The 17,200-nt window shown below is 37.6% G+C and overlaps 1 non-coding gene across 1 annotated transcript; it reads left to right on the forward strand.

Moving 5' to 3' along the window:
- The first annotated feature begins 15,133 nt into the window (after positions 1-15,133).
- On the forward strand, positions 15,134-15,284 carry LOC115754389. Its single transcript, XR_004016987.1, has one exon. It is a non-coding gene; the product is annotated as a U4 spliceosomal RNA (small nuclear RNA).
- The last annotated feature ends 1,916 nt before the right edge of the window (positions 15,285-17,200 follow it).

Here is a 17,200-nt window from a genome sequence, read left to right on the forward strand (position 1 = left end):
CGCAGCTTTCAGCAAAGATAACAAGCAAATGCTTGCTTAAGAGAGAAATATCGAAAAGTCTGGTAATAAAATAATAATCCTCCAAAACATCATAAACACACCTTTTATAGGGTGTTAACCCCAATCCTAACCCTAGTAGGATTCTAAACATCAAAATTCAAAATTACAAATTGCCATTAATAGTAAAATAAATCCTAAAAATACTATATAAAAAAAACCTATCTAGATGATCCCGAATCGCCAAAATCCATCGTTAATCACGGCCAAAGGTGTGAATATTGATCAAGACCATTTCGCTTCAGCCAACCGAATTTGAGCCCGATCCGATGTCGTAGGCCCGATTTGCCGGTTCTTAGCACATTACCGTTTCGCCTTTTGATTGGATTTTTGTCTCGTCCAATCGATCCGAAACACACTACTAATACATTCCGCATTATAACCCAATCCATGTGATTGGTTTATATGTGTAATAACAAGTCACTTGTTGATCTAATTATGTACTATTAAACTTTATGTCCCTCTTAAGGTGAGAATAGTACAAGATTGCAAGGAAAAAGAGGTTGAGTCAAGCTCTTAATAAATTTCATAGCCATTATTGGTGGTGTATTATGCTGCAGAATATATTTGATGGAATCACCTATATAAGAGTGGGGTGGGGCTGCTCCTATGAGAACTTTTTGTGAAAATATCTAGAGCATTTATGAATAAACCAAGCACGTGCATGGACTATTAGCGCAAAATCGCATTGAATAACAAATCTTATGGGAGTGTGATGTGATTGGTAAAAATCATAATTCAGAAAAGGAATTCTTTGTTCATAGAAGTTCTAATTTCACCAATGATTTCGTTTTCATTCTTTCTAGTATTGGTTCATAGTCTAATAAACACCAGTACCGATGCATTACACTCCAATAACCCATCATTGCATTATTCTATTTTTTTTTCTTTTCAAAACCTGTTGAAATATGGGGGGATTCTTGGATATTTCAATATGTTTTGAAATATTAAAAGCTATTATTATTGTAATGGCTTTTTACCATCATCAATTCGTAACATTTTTTGTGCTCCATTAATATATAATGGTTCTATAATGATTTTGCAGCGATCATATAATGGTTTTCTAACAGCTTTGTAACGGCCGTGCAATAGTTTTGTAACGTCTATTTATTTCTTCATAAACTTTCTATTGTTTTACTTATAAAGGTTTCTCAATTGCCCTATTTTGTTTGAATATAAATTGAACTTCAAGAGACAATCTTGGTGTTATTCACGGAATTACTAAGAGAATTTCCTTTCATTCTTTTACTTTTACTTGTTGGGTTATACACATTACATTGTTTATGTTCCTTCTAATATTCAGTACGGAGTATAGAAGAATGTTTATTGTATCTTCGGATGATAGCCGCTAGAAGCCTTACGTACTGAATTTTGTACTCCCAGGGGTGGAATTTTCCTTAAGGACAATGCTTGCATGCCTTAGACATTAGATCTTCCTTTTCTCATCTTTTCCAACACGTTTCCTACAATTCATATTTTTCATGTTATCTAATATTTTTTCCAACACCCTCGCCTTCTCGCCCTTGACCAGCTCTCTCGCTCGTTCGCCTTCTAGTTCAAAACTCGATCGCGCGCAAGAAGAACGAAGCCTGAGCTCGTTTTGGTGACAGTTCGACTCCCCGTTTTCTCGTGCTTTGGACCAGAGGTAAGTAGAGCCTCTAACTTGCCGTCTATGTTGTCTACTAATCGCTCAATTTAGCGCGAAATGCTGATTCAGTTTTGGGTTTGGCCAAACACTCTATTGCTTGCATGTTGATGATCCTTGTTTGCCTATGACTGCTGTTACTTGAATTAGTGTCTCGTGGTCTTGGGTTAGTAGAAATGTAGAATCTAGGAGCTGATCTTCTTGCATGCTGTCGGTTTGACATGAATTGAGGTTGAGGTGAATACGGTTTTCGACCGTGAGCTGTCATAGCTTGATTGTGCAGTTCTGTGCTTTGCATGTTGTAATTGACGGGCTATCTGGCATCTCGTGGTGTTAGGTGATTGGTTTGCAGTATCTGATCATCCTGCATGTGAATCCTGTGGTCCGATTTGGTCATAGAACCGTGTAATCGAACGACCATGAATACGTATTGTGAACCATTTGTCTTGGCACGGTAGCATGGATTATTGATTGTGGAGTCCATCTTGATGGTGGCATGTCACGAGTTGTGGTTATTGTTGTTCATTCATGCATGGGCTGTAGGTCAACGGGTCGTTGCATTAAAAGATGAAACAAACAAATGAGTGCGCATGAATGAGAATTGAATGCGATATTTCAGTTCCCCTGGTATTGATGCTCTATTTCAGTTCGTCTGGTAGCGCTACGTTACTTCAATGTGTCTGGGAAAGTTGTTACGTTGGATGCATTCTAACAATACCTCATAGGAGCCAAAGGAAATTCGGGATGCCGTTGATCGGATGCCATGGAGTGCGAAGCTCGAATTGGTTCCTAAAGTCCGGATTGGTCCTAGAAGAGATTGGTAAGTCCCGAAGGTGATTGTTGGGTTGGTCCTATAAGATGGGTTCGTCCCACTCGACAATGATAATGAGACAAATAGTGTGTGGTTCATATGGATTGTGGCTTTGCATTGCATTGAAGGAGTCTTGTGATGACACGGAATAGCGAGTCATGCGTATGCTCATGCATGTGCTATTCACGAAACCGGTAAAAGTCGTATGGCATGAAAGTAGAGTCTTTGTTGGTTTTATTCTATGTCGTCTGGAGCCATTATTGTCATGTTCGCTGAGGGTCCTTGCCTGTTGCTTTGCTCGATTGGGTGTTTGATGGATAATGTGGTCGTCTGGTTAGATGCTTTGCTTGTTGAGTGTTATACTCACCCTTGTTGATTTTTCACATTTTATACTAGCCGTAGTATAACAGTAGTAGTGACGGCAGCACTGGTGGCCAGGAGCAGTGGACAACCAATGGTGGTTAGTGTGTACAGACAAGCTTTTGGAGGAGTCACGGCTGCGGTTACCTTTTTAATGGCGTCGTAATGTAGATAAGGATGACAGAGATGGTGGTAGTAGCATGAACAATGAGGAGGGGAGTAGATACCCTTTTGCCTCCTAGTGATAGTTTTTGATGATGACTAGTAATCACATGTAAATAACCGGCTACGATATCTATGCATATGAGATCGGGTGTTTGTGATACATGTTGGATGATATTATTAAATGACGAGTACAGGTAGTGAAACCTATAAAGGTCATAACCCTTAGCTACACGTTATCTATTGATTGGTTGTGTTATGGCCTCATGAATGATTTGATTTTATTTGTATTCCACATGGCCTCATGAATGATTTGACTTTATTTGTATTCCACATGCGCCATATATTAAAATAATAGATTAAAAATGGGCGCGCCTTGTACGGTGACGCCCTTGGATGTCACAATGCATGTGACATGAACCAAAGGTCATCATGGGCCGAGGAAGTGGCCAAGATGATGGGACAAGCCTTGAAGCCTTTAAGGGCCCATGAATTTCATGGGAAAAATTACTCCGAAAAGTCTTAAACTTATTGAAATTGTATTAATTCATTCATAGATTTTTTTTTGCCAATTAAGTCCTAAGTTTTTGCAATTGTGCAAATTCAGTCCACTTTCTTGGCTGGCGCTAATGTGAAAATTTGTTAATAATATTTTAATAATTTTTCTTTTTTTTTCCTTGTTTTGTTCTTTTTTTTTCTCTATGTTTTTTTTCCTTCCTACTTCTACAGTGACCGGCGAGGGTCGCCAAAGCTTGCCGGCCACTAGGCGAGGCCGCCTCGCCCACGACCACGATGGCATCAATGGCCACAGTGGGAGTAGGGAGGAAAAAAAAGAAAGAGAAAAAATTTAAATAGTAAGGAAAAATTTTAAAAATAAAATATTATTAAAAATTATTCACGTCGGCGCCAATCAGTAAAATGGGCTAAATTAACACAATTGCAAAAGGTTTAGGACTCAATTGGCTAAAAAATTATTTAGAATTGAATTAGCATAACCGTAATAGGTTTAAGACTTTTTTGGTAACTATCCCAACTTCATGTGTTCTCCACAATATCCTTGGGGACAATATGGGAAATCTAGGCTTGTATTCTAGAGTATTCCTTAAGAGTTAAAGCGGTTCATTGGTAGATGAGAAGATGGACATCCACCGTTAGATAAGGGGAGATGTACAGCTGAAATGAAAGGAGTCCATGTATAAATAGGGATCCCTCTCTCATTTTATCACCTAACAATCTAAACACAGCATATAAGAATTCAGAGTTTCTCTCCACAAGGTTTTCTCTCTAAAGTTCTTCTGTAACTGCGAGTAAGGCTGATTTGGGAATGGATTTCCTAAACTTCATGGTACGGAATGCTAGAATCAGCATGCCACATGCATGCCAATTTACTAGCCTGGCACAAAAGTATCATACCATAATGGACATGTTCTTTTATTTTTTTGGTCCTAGTGGTGCCAATACAATCATATGTGAGATTCCTTGTGTAGTCAAGTTCGTAATAGGGAAATTGTCAGAAGAGAGGATTGCAGCGAGTCGATGATGGCTAATGAGAAAGCCAGAGAAGGAACACCGAGGAATATACCTAAGTGCACATAGAAGGAGCATGAGAAGTATCCCACAACAACACAAGAAAGGTTTGGTCAGTGATATAAAAGTAAGCATCAATCCAGCTAGTGATGTACTAACTGAGACACATCAATTGCTGGTTGAACACTATTTCCAAACCCCTTTTCATAAAATTATTCAAATTCGATGCGAGGTGATAGATTTGTTAAGTTTTCATAGTCTCTTCGCAAAAAATGGCATTATTGACAATTTGAAACATTTGATCAAAAACATATTCTCATATGTAGCTCTCATTACGATTATTCAGTATCTTGGAAATTATGTAAACAAACATAAGCTATATGACTTTACCAAAAAAAAAACATAAGCTATATGAGATTCTTAGGCCTTAAACAGTTAAATTGATGAAGTCCCGGATTCGAATCTCCCCGGCTACGGCTTGGAGAACTTAACTGGTGGCATTGACGCTCATATCCCCACCATCCCGAGGAATAGTCTATTGTAGGTGGAAAATCTCGGTTACCAAAAAAAAAAAAAAACAGAAGCTATATGAAATTAATGAGCAAATGTCATATCCGTAAAAAAAGTGGGGTTCTACAATTAAACCTGATATCGAATTTAAAAGCGCATTGTGCAGGTTTCATATTTCGAAGTCAACAAAAAACAAAACCTTATGTTTCCTTTCAGTCTATTGGGTCGAGGATGTCATTTATTTCAACAGTTGAAGCTTTTTTTAACCACCAGTATACAGTTGAAATAGGACATTAAAAGGAAATTTAATAAAACAAGGGGTTACGTCAAGGCTCGGGGCAGAACCATATAACGTTCAAAGGAAAAAAGGTAAAATGATAACATTTAATCAATAGAGTGTAAAGCCATGAGACTGTTCATTAAAATTATCTCAAGCATGAGTCCGTCAATATATATTCAGTTAGACTCACATTTACTCAAAAACTTAAGTTAATGAGTTATGAGCCAACTAAGATATATTAAGCGATGCCTCTTTGCTCGGTGCATCGTGGTTTCTCCCCCCTCTCAACTCGGGCTTTTTTTTGTTAGCGGATATCCCTACTTGTTAGCCCGCTTGTTTTTTGTTTTCTCTTTCCCTGTTCTAGTTTGTTGGCCATCTGTTTTGGCCATCCTCTTGATGTATTTTACAACCGGTACACCGTCGAACTCTCCATGTCACATTATGTGACATATTGAGTTCATGGTTTTTGTGTCCGGTTCTTTTGTATCTAGCTTGTTGAAAGATCAATACATACTTGCCTTACCAAAAAAAAAAAAAAGATATATTAACCGATCAACACCACACCAATTCTCCAATGTGGAACTTCTTTAACATGACTTACTTGTACATCTCAACAAAGACAATAAGTTGCTTATTACCTAGTTAGTCAATTGATGTAGTAGAAACGGATGATAGCACAAATCTAAAGAAAACGCTAATTTCGTAAACACAAGTGACAACTTGCAAACGTACAAATTTGTGAGATAGTAGAGCAATTTCTCACAATGCATTAAATGGTCAAAGGAGGTAGATTTCCGACCAAAAAAATAATAATAGTGGAGGTAGGCTGTCCTTACATGAATATCGTAAAGCAATATTTACACCTAAAAGAAGCAAGAGCGGAATATATTCACACTGAGAAATACCACTAGATAACCTAGTTCAATAACTTTTACGTCGAAATGAACAATAAATATGTAACCCTCATTAGATCTAAAAGATAAAAGCTGATAAAATTATCCCGACCTCTAAGATAATTACATAAAAAATTTAAGATCTCAAACAAGCAGAATAAATCGTAATCTCGAATCTTATCACATCCTGCGTTATTCAGTGTCCTTTCTTGTTCGGAGCCTTCAGGCCATCAAACCATACTATTGTAGCAAAGAAATTCTTGAGCGAGCAAAAGGTATGGGTTTAATACACCAAGAAAAAAATTAGGTACTTTCAATAAAACAAAGGGTTTAACTTTAGCCATAAAAATCCCCGTAATGTCCAAGGGCATAGGAAGGTATCATTAGAAAAAAGACCAACACAATAGTCAACCTAAATATAAACACGGGTCTTGTGACTAGCTAGAGCTTGCCTGCTTGGACTTGTTAGGAAGACCAAAGCATGTTTTGGTTAGGTCTAGACAAAGAATAGTCCCTTTTAGGCTCGAAATTGGCCCACTTAGGCCTGGTCAACGCCCGCCTAGGCTCAATTATGGTATGAAAAAGGACTTAGTGACCATTACATTATCTTATCACCAAAAGATTATTACATTATTGTGGAGAAGTTTTGACAAGGGCTTTTGGGGTGTGTTTGGTTCAACTTTTCCAAAGGGTTTTGGGTCTCTAAAGCCCCTTGGGGAAAATATTGAGATATTTGACAAGCCTTTTCAAGGGCATTTGGATGATTTTTGAGAAAAGTGTCAAAAAGTTTTAAACCTATTGAATTGGTATCAATTTAGTCTTAAATCTTTTCCATTGATGTCAATTCAATCATAAACTTTTAATTGGTGCCAATTTAGTCCTAAACCTTTTACATTTATGCCAATTCAGTCCTAAACTTTTTGCATTTATGTTAATTGAGTCGATCAAGTCAATTTTGGCCTAAAATTCGCTGACGTGGACGTCTATTGTCCTACGTGGCACCGCTGGCCATAAAGTAGATTTTTTTAACATTTTTTTAATAGTTTTAATAATTTTTTAATGAATGAGAGAAAATAAAAAGAAGAAAAACTAAAATATTCATTAAAAAATTATATAAAAGTATTAAAATAATATTAAGGAATATCCACGTTAGTGCCAGCCATGCCATATAGGACAACCGCCGTCCACATCAATGAATTTTAGGCTAAAATTAGCTAGATTGAATCAATTAATACAAATGTAAAATGTTTAAGACTGAATTGGCATAAATGTAATCGATTTAGGTCATTTTTTACACTTTCCCCGAGGACTTTTAGACTTGGTGTTGAGCCTAACTCGCCCATTGATCGGGTTTAATAGATAGTGGTTAGTGATCAAGAGGTGAAGATGCATAAAAGAGGCGAGGGAGTAAAATAATTGACTGGGAAGAATAAGAAGAATGAAATGTTTATCAGAAGTGTAAAACTTGGGTTATCGAAAACTCATTATAAGTGCGTCACTATCTTTATCTAGATAATACACGATTTTCCTAAGAATCAACACATGAAATGGATAGGACCAGCGTTACCTCCGATTATAACATAAGCTATCTATTTCGATTGTTATTAAGTTATGTATGCCTTCGACCGAAAAACAAGAAAAAGTTAAGTATGCCTTTGCTATTAAATGGAAGAGACACCGAATCTCTTGTTTCCAAAGCTCGAAAGCGCATTGTCAACGGTCCTCCTCTTCGACCAAAAAAAAAGGGTCCTCCTCAATGGTTGACTTTCTATCGCACCCCTTCCTCCACGACACGTTGCGCTTTGTCTATCAAAATCTCCATCAACTCCTAGGTCGAAGCTTGTGCATCGAGTGTCCAATTATTTTTGCCAAGTTTGTACTTGTCTTGAAAATAGGTGGTCAAATTTGTTGAAATTCCAGAATCATTTTCCATATGAGGTGACAAATTTGTTGGATTTTTGCGACTATGGATAGTCTCACTGCAGAGAATGACGGTATTCGTAGTTTCTTCGGATAAATGAGTTTTAGATTAGGGTTAGTAGCAAGAAAAATCTTCTGATACACGCGTGATAAATTTACACAAAACTAATCTTTTGACCACCAAAAATTTTAACTCGATACACTTGTGACAAATTAATCATTCGTTAGTTTTCATTACATTTTACCATCAAATTGATGAGTTAAATGACACGTGACAATTGACGAGATGCACAGTTTAGGATTTTTACCATCCATTTGTTACGGATGTACTAGTCTGTGATTTTTTGTGATAAAAAATTAGTATGGTCAAATTTATCATAAGTATATCAATTTGGGATTATTTGTGATAAAAAAAATAGTTTGTGGTAGATTTATCACATGTATATCGGTTTGAGATTTTTCATGGTATTAACCTCTTAAATTATTTCTAAAAATATTGTTGGTTGAGCACATGTTCTCCTTACGTGGCTCTCATTCATAAGGGGGTCCAACCTGATTCAGACGAGACCGGTACCCCATGCCGCCTAGCAACGATTTTTTAAGATAGAAAGTTATCTGCTCAGATTATTATAGATAGTAGAAATTCTATAAACAACATTAATGCTGGTTTCATATTTTAAGTACGAAAAAATAATTATTATGTTACCTTTATGTCTGTTAGGTCTAGGATGTCATTTTTGTTGTTGATAGCACTATCATTCGGAGGGGGTGAATAGGTAATGTGGACCAAACTTGACAAATCAAAGCATAATTAAAACAGTAAAGTTTAATATCACGTAAAGTCGGGGACTGAAGAAAAACAGTGTTGTGATTAGATTCATTTGTACACAATGTATTATCAATGATAATAACAAAAAGTTCAGCGATATAGAAAATTTGCACAAGAGGTTATAGTGGTTCGGCTTATTGCAAGGCTACGTCCGCTCTCCACGCACACAACCTATTGACTAGATTTTACTAATGAATCAATAAGAAGTTACAATGAGTGTACTTCTCAGATTGACAGATCACACTATCTCACATCATCATTCTTTTCAAAGCCTCTTGAGGATTACAACTTTGAAGCCCATTGCACAAATGATAACCATTCTATTTATGAAATCAATTTCTAAGCAGAAATAGATTTTTTTTTCTATTTATAGGTTCTGGACGAGTTTTTGAGCAAATAAACTCGTTTAATAATGACAAAAAATTTTGGTTCTTGAAACAGAAGTTCATTTGATAATAGCATAAAATTTTGAGGGTTGTCGGGAATTGACAGATTGGAGGACCGGCAATCGATGAATCAATGGACGAAGGACCGATGGATAGTGAACCGGCGGACCAATGGATGATAGACTAACGGACGATGGTTGAGAGGCTGGTGAACCGGCAGACCTGTGGTTGGCGAACCGCGAGACAGTAGACTAGGGAGTGGTAAACCGACGAAAGGGGGCCGATGGACAGACGGAGGACGTATTGGCGAACGGGGGGCCGGTGAACGGCGGACTAGCGAATCAACAATTGGCGGACAGGATGCTGATGGACAGCGGATCAATGACCGGCACAAGAGAGAGAGAGAGAGAGAGAGAGAGAGAGAGAGAGAGAGAAGAATTCTTATTTCTCTTTTTTGTTCCAAGATCGGAAAAGCTGAAAATTTTAATTTCTTATTTCTGTTCCAATACGATTTTTGGAACAAGCTTTTGTTTCGGAGATAGAAAAATGAAATTGTGTTACTAAACGGATTTCTATTCTAAATTTATTCTAGAAACAGATTTGGATCAGAAATAGAGAAACATAATGGTTATCATTCGTGCTCTAAGTTGCCCGAATCTAGGTTTCCACAAGTAGAGTTCTTCACTTATTGAAGGCAACTTGTCTATCCTAAGAAAGGAATCCAAGCCAAATCACTAGTCGTTTCGACATACTCGTTATTGTCCAAGTATCAAATGATACTGCCTAAGCCTAAATATTCAGTCAAAAGCATATTTTTGAACCTAATGATATTCAACTTTAGCATAGAGTCTGAAGACATCAATTGTCTTGATGATATCAACGGCAATATGAACTTTACTTGAGCTTCCATCTTCTCATCCCTCCAAGTGCATTGACAATCGTGGCTCTATTAGGCAAGGCCCTACACGCTCAGGTACGGGTTGGGCATTTGGATTTTTAACGCGAATTGGCCTTTTCGATATTTGTTTTAGTATGTGACGAAGAGTGAGTTAAAAGACGAAGAGAGCTAGAAACCTTACCTGAGCTTAGAGATTACTAATGGTTATCTCCATTCTCATCTACGGATGATTGTTGACCGGTGGTGATTTAGTCATGACAAATGTTAACCCGTTATGATGGATGGTAACCTATCATGGCAAGTGTAACAGGTCTTAGCATGTGACGGTCAAACAGCTCTTGCCAAACATGCAAAGGGAAGTCGGATCGTTTTTCATTCCCGCCCGTTGGATCATGAGACCCCAATCTGGGTCGTCGATTGTGGGTCTGACGAACAAGCAGAACTCCGCTTTTTCCGTCCCTCTACATCGTCCGTTTGTCTTGGCGGGATTTTTCAGATTGTTTCCTAACCAGCGATTTTATTTGCTGGTGTTTAATCCAATACGTCCGATTTTTCATTTAGGCTCCATTTATTTCACGAAAATAAACTAATTTGAAAAAAATATTTTTATATGAAATGATCGATTCTATTGTTTAAAATAATTAGCCAATGAAAAATGTTTTTATTATCGACAGTAATTCGTGTCAAATTTTTTTTTTATAGACAATGAAAACAGCGTTAATTCATTTTCATAAATGATACAATAAAAAAATATTTTTTTAAATTATTTATTTTTCGAAAAACAAACTAAGCCTTATTTGTCACTCGTTTTTCTTCACCCAAATCACTGTTTGGTCCTTTGCTTTTCAAAGCTCATCTTCTTTGACTAATGGTGGATTCAAGCTTGGAGGATCACACATGCTTTCTCCAGGTCATCCTCTCACTCTCCTATCTACAGGCCCTCTACTTCGCCTCCTCCTGCCGCGCCTCCAGCCCCCAACCACCTCCCCCATGGCCGGGGAGGTTCCACTGAACCTAGAATTTTTACTGACCCTAAGTTTAGCACCGGACAATACAATAGTTTTACCGTCGGAGCGGGTCATCCGTTGCGACGTCTTTATAAGGGCGTGCCCCTGCCATTGCTTGCTACTCCTGAGGAGGAGGCAGCTTTGAAGGCTTTTGCCACGGGGATTGATGGGATGTCTCGGTTTTGATCATCGAGCGACGTCTCTTTGGTGCGAGGTTATCGCCCTATGAGGTCCGACCCGGCAGAGGTCCGCCCCCAACAATGCGCTTCCGGTAGCTATTGTGACTTGTTCCTAGTTTCTGCACCTGACATTCTTTACCGCGATTTTACTCCCGGATGATCCTGTTGTTTCGAGTGAAGTGAGGCAAGGTTCTGAAAATATCAACATTTTGATTAACCAATGTGAGAGAGGATTTCATGTTTTTCTTTTCTTTTCTTTTCTTCATCCTGCAGCTAAGAGATAAAACCGGCAGCCAAGTATTTAAGCAAGACCAATTACGAATGAGTATATTATCTATTTATTAAGCCTAAAACACTCTATCTCACTCCTGCACTCCTTCCAATAGTGCCCCCAACAACAACTAAGAGAAAATAAATCTAGTTTTCAAATTAGTTGCTTTTTACCGAACAATAAAAGGATTAGAGAAGACTGGAGAAGGAACTCCCCAGTATGGTACAGGGGTCTCCCCATAAGTTCTCACATATTCCCACTCTCCAAGTAAGAAAATTATGTGAAGAGAACTTAGGGGCCTACAACTGGAGAAGGTAAATCCTAGGTCGGTTTCGGTTGGTAACTGCCGAGTAGATATGTATAGTAGCCTCTCGCGCCCGGAGTCATATAGGGGAAGGTTTGGCTTCCTGCTAGTAGATCGTGCTTCGTACAATGTTAGTTAATCGACATGCCTACTAATACCTCCGATTAACTAACATTGCGATAATTTTCAAATTAATTGCTTTTTACTGAACAATGGAAGGATACAAAGAGACTCCGCATTTCGATCACTTCCCTTGAAACTACTCATTTTCTCCTCACAAAAGATCACACACGTACACACAGACGTGTAGCACGTGCCTTGAGACTAGTGATTATCTAATAACACAAAGCCTTATTTCTGTGAAAATCCACAATCATAGGATAAGTTAGAAAATATTAATCCCGCGAAAAAGCAAAGAGAGAGTGAACTAATGATTTTTTATTTGGTCCACGACCAGTGCAAGGAATTTTGTGGGCACTCTCCATTATATGCTAAGTACACATGCTACCCATCCAACAGTGAATGTGTAAAGGGTGATGTGATTCTTTAAATTGATAGTCCGTATTCATTTTCGAAAAGAGAAGTTTGAGAAGAAGTGACCGCAGGAGAGGGAGACAGGGAGAGCAATTTAATTATTCCGTGCACCCAATTCTCTTGGTCCACTTGGTCCAACTGGACCTATCAAACGGGTGGTTGGTCGGGATTTGAATCGGGTCATAAATGGTCCAATCTAAATTGATCTATTAATTTATTTATTGATCAATTAATTTATTTATGACATATTTATGCGTAGTGTAAATTTCTTGACCCATACTCGACTCGACCTATACTTATAAAATACTTCTATATTTAATCTAATCAAAGAAAATTTAATTTTTTTTATAATTTTATAAAAAATTGTATTAATAAATCATTTTGGAAAATTTTCATATTTTCTTATCTATTTATATGATTGAAATAATCTTATTTTTTTCTTTTTTTTATTTATTTTCTTCTAAGACATGCGAGAGTCACTAGCCGACCCTCGCTAGGTCCGGGCAAGGGCCACGAAGCCCGACCACTAGGCTAGGGTCTGTTAGCGCCCTCCCTGATTTCAGAAAAAAGAACAAGTGAAAAGACAACTAAAAGAAAGAAAGAAAAAAGTAGAAACAAAAGTAAAAGAAAGGGTTAAGTGGGTTGTAAATGGATTCACAATGACTTATTTATAATCCCCTGCAACTTATTTATAAGTTTGTTATAACCCATTTAAATGCTTGTGAGTTATTAAAGAGGCTTTAGACCCATTTTGACATATCTAGGTCCACCTAATCCGATGGATATTGCGGATCAGAATATATAATTCATGTGCAATTAAAAACTTTAAAAAAGATAGACAGTAGTACAGTTACTTTTTTTTTTTATGGTCGACGTACGTTTATATATACACTTCCAATACTAAACTGATTTAGTGATTCGATAGCTTCTACTAAATTATCGATGGGAAAATTTTCAAATGAAAGCCTAAAGTACCCTCGTTTTCTCAAATTAGGACTTGAGGTAGATTTTATTTCAAATAAAGACATGAAGTTCTTTCTTTGTTTTAAAGAAGACTCAACCAAAGGCGGTTTCGTAATTTTTTATTTTTATTTTTTTCTTTTCTTCTTTTCCTTTTTTTTTTTTTTTCTTGATTTCACCACCGGTGAGGGTTGGGCAGCCTGGCCTAAGGCCATCAAGGGTAGCCTCGCCTACCCAAGCAAGGGTCGCCTCACCTAAGGCGGTTGAGGCAAGGGTCCCCTCGACGGCAGCGAGGGCGATCTTGCCATGCCTAGGCGAGGATGCATCGCCACTATCGGCGAGGGTTGCCTCACCCGCCTCGTAGCCATTTGGGGCGGCCTTGCCTCAATGACCCCAAGCAAGGCCGCCCGGCCTTCGTCGATGGTCCGGGTCGTCGGTGAAATCAAGGGGAAAAATGAAAGGAAAAAAATAAAAAAAAAAGAAAAGGAAAAAGGAAAAAAAAAGAGCAAATGACGAAAATATCGTTGGTTAGGTCCTTTTTTGAACAACGATGGCACTTCATGCCCTTATTTGGAATTTCACCTCACTAGTAGACCATCAAATTTTTTGGTTCATAATTAAATATGCTTTGCTTGGTGTCCATGTAATAATTTTGTTTATGAATCCTTCATTCAAAACGACGGGACCGAATAGATGCAATTTGAATTAAAATTCAGAATTTGATTTAGTATCTTAATGTTGAAGTGCAATTTTATTCAGAATTTTTTAGTTTTTTTTTTTTTTTTTTTGGTCGGAGTGAAAAGGGTTATATTTCTTTGGCAAAAACAAAAAGGTTGCACTGATATGTAGTTTGTAATGCTTTAATTCGTTCGAAAATTGCCGATCTTCAAGTCACAAGAAAATGTGGACATGCAAATCAAATGATTAGGGACGAGAGGATAAAGCACAACATCACCCGGCAGATTGAATCACAACTTGAATATGATTCACCAATGACCATTCATAACTAACTTTGAGATTCAACTTATAAAATGATCTATTATGACTGATTTTCTCACTTCAACTACTCCAATTGTTCATGATCACAAGTCCAATAGTAGACAAGTGTGTTGAAGAAGTAGAACTTCGAAATGAGATGTTCTGAGGAGGAGTTTCATCGATTCATGGGCTCGACAAGAACTAGAGAGATTAGAAGCCATAGCTTTATACAAAGTGGAAAGGCGTTTTAGAAACGCATCAAGGCAAAAATAACATTTAAGAGTTCAACCAAAGGATGAAACTTTTGTGAGGAAATGAGTGAATGATCATTTTCTCCAAACGAAGACAAATAGAAATGTTAAAAAGAAATACCTAAGGTGTCGGGATACTAAGCAGGCATGGACCAAATTACCTGGAACAATGGCTATGCTAGAAATTTAAATTCGTGGGAACAACAAAAGACAGACAAAAGTACAACATAAGACAAAGATAAATGACGTCCATTATCTGAAATTTGGATTGTGCATTTACTAGGGGCATGGTAGGCGTCCCACATGGTCTCCCAAGAACAAGGAAGGTCCATCTAGTTGTATAAAACCAAGGATTTCATTTCGGATCGAGCATCTTTGCGCTTGGGGCAATGACGCAGCTAGTGAGGTACTAACCGAGGCGCGTCTATTGCTGGTTGAAAACTATTTCCAAACCCCCTCTTTGGCCTAGGTTCAAACCTTGGCCATTGAGAATTTTTGGAAGGGCTCCCTTCCGGTAAAGCCCTACAATTACTAATTCAAAGTTTATTAGTTGAATGTCATTCTTGTTTCGTTACAAAAAGTTTCAAGTTGATTAGATCTTGAAAAGATAAGTATATCAGAAATTGTGGACTTTTACATAAAAATGTAATTAAATTATAGAATTTTCAAAAAGTGTAATAATTTTTAAAACACGTCGATTTCATGTAATTACTGGTGTTGCTTTATTATTATTATTATTATTATTATTAGTTTAAGACACCAACCAAATGCCACATTAGAGAAGAAAAAGAAATAATTTTATAAGTAGGAAGTATAATTTAGAAAAAGGATAAAAGAAAAAAGAGTGAGATTAAAAAAAAAATAACAAAACTAGAAATTAAATTAAAAGAAACAACTGGTTGTCTGCCGAGCTTGATGAAACTCAAAGCGGCCATGGCCTTAAGCTCCATGAAGCTCCAGCTGCCACCTGCCATGATCGCGAGCTCCCGAGCTCCTTCCTTCCAATGAAACTTAGAGTGGCCGTGGCCGAGAGCTGGAAAAAGCTTCAGTTGCCAAGGCCAGGAGTTTCTATCAATTTTTGAGATCCCAATCGCTGTCAAAATCCACAAAGTTGAAAATCAATGCGATAATAAGGAAATGTGCTTTCTCTTGCAACGCGCAATTCCCCTCATCCTTTTTTCTTCTTTTTGATTTCTCATGGATTCATGAACCTGCATTTCATTTCCGCGTCAAGATTTGAACTTTGAAGAGACCCATTTCTAGATTTGCTCTCTTTTTTTTTTTTTGGTTTAAATTCTTGAGGGGTTTTATTATAACTTTAAAAATCATGGGTTTTGTCCAAATATTGCGTGGAATTTCCGGTGGGTTCCATCTTGAAGAAGCGTTCCTCGACAGCACATGTCTTTTTTTTTTCTTTTTTCTTTTTTTGAGATCGGAAAAAGTGATTTTCATAACTAGCTCAAGGGGTTCGAGTATAAAATACTTGAATCAGAACGTAACAAGGCCCAAAGGGCTTTCGCGATGGGACGAACACGGCTCATGGTTGGGGGGTTAGAATTCCTGGGAGGGAGCTGGCCATGCTGGTCGAACCGATTTACCAATCTCTGGTAGAGATGATTTTGCTGCAGAAGACCGAGGATCTTCTCGCCGAAATACCAAAGGCGAAGTGGAATTGCGGCGATTGCTGGACGCCTATACAATTTCAATCATGCTCCCCTTTTATTAAAACACAAAAAATTGCTTTCATTTGAATTTATTAGTGGCCCCATATCGGCCCCATGTGATTTAAGAGAATAATAAGACAAGGCCGGTCAAATTTTCATAACGGGAGTTAACGAAGAGAATTGATTGCATTTTCCGAAAGTTTTAGAACTCAATTCCATTTTCAAGTACATTTGTCCCCATTTTAGCATTCTCATAAAAAAATTCAAAAAAAAAATTGAAATGAAATCGATTACCGTCTCATGGAGCTCCCAAAGTGGTAAAGTGTTAATTTTTTTGCATGTCTTCAAGAGAGCGAAATGAAGTGATAAATTGATTAGAATTGTGGACATTTTTTGGATTATTGACACCTAAGTTTTAGCCCAAACGTTTTGTTTATGTATTTTCACAAAGAAGAAGAAGAAGAGAGAATTGCGAGGGCCAAGGATCTGAGTGTGACTAACCAAGCTCTGAGGGATCAAATTGCAATTGAAACAGCAAGTTCGGGGGGGCAAAATCCAATTTCTAAGAGTTGGGGCACCAATTCGTAAGTTTTTCAAAACTTGTACAAGCCCTTAAATCACCATTTCTATCACTTTGACCCCTAATTAACTTTGAAATTGAACTTGGGCCAAGTTGAATTGATCAAATCGAGCCAAAAGGACCAAATTGCATTAAATAGGGCACTGTCGGGCACAATCGAGAAAGAAAATGACCAACTTTGATTAACTTTTTGC

Source organism: Rhodamnia argentea, chromosome 3, assembly GCF_020921035.1.
Source record: "Rhodamnia argentea isolate NSW1041297 chromosome 3, ASM2092103v1, whole genome shotgun sequence".
In the NCBI taxonomy this organism is placed as follows: domain Eukaryota; kingdom Viridiplantae; phylum Streptophyta; class Magnoliopsida; order Myrtales; family Myrtaceae; genus Rhodamnia; species Rhodamnia argentea.